The sequence below is a fragment of the Odocoileus virginianus genome, unplaced genomic scaffold, assembly GCF_023699985.2.
Source record: "Odocoileus virginianus isolate 20LAN1187 ecotype Illinois unplaced genomic scaffold, Ovbor_1.2 Unplaced_Scaffold_5, whole genome shotgun sequence".
NCBI lineage: Eukaryota > Metazoa > Chordata > Mammalia > Artiodactyla > Cervidae > Odocoileus > Odocoileus virginianus.
This window is the reverse complement of record NW_027224267.1, coordinates 2,835,586-2,836,120: the sequence shown is the minus strand read 5'-3', so window position 1 is coordinate 2,836,120 and position 535 is coordinate 2,835,586.

Sequence of the window (535 nt, the reverse complement as noted above, 5' to 3'; positions counted from 1 at the left end):
GCAGTGTGACGTGTCTGCTCTTCATGCTGTAGAACCTTCTTACCGGCAGCCAGCACCCACCTCCCTGCTGGGGACTGTGACAGCCTTTGGGGAGGCGGCCGGCTGGTCCAGGCCGGTGGCTGGCGGTGTGGCCTCCGGGTCGGACCCGCCCCTGGGCCCCGTCACACGCAGCTTGTCTGTCTCCAGCCATGGGCTTCGCGTGTGACCTCCTGCGGGCCAGGTGCGCCCTCCTCACCCCATGCTGCTCGGCACACAGCGGGCTGGAAAGAAAGAACTACGGTCCTCAAGTCACAATTAGCTGAGACCTGTCCCCAGAGCCCTAGGTCCTCTCACTTGGGTCAGGCCCACAGCCGAGCAGGCTGAGAGCAGGCGACCTTCCACCCCGGGGAGCCGAGCAGGGCCCGGCCTCCACGGTGCGGGTGTCAGAAATGCTCCTGAGGGCACAGTTGGTGCCGTGCCTGTCTACCTGGGCACGCACCTGCAGGGTGAGCACGACGCCCCAGAAGGGGAGTGTGGGCACATGCCAGGCAGACGG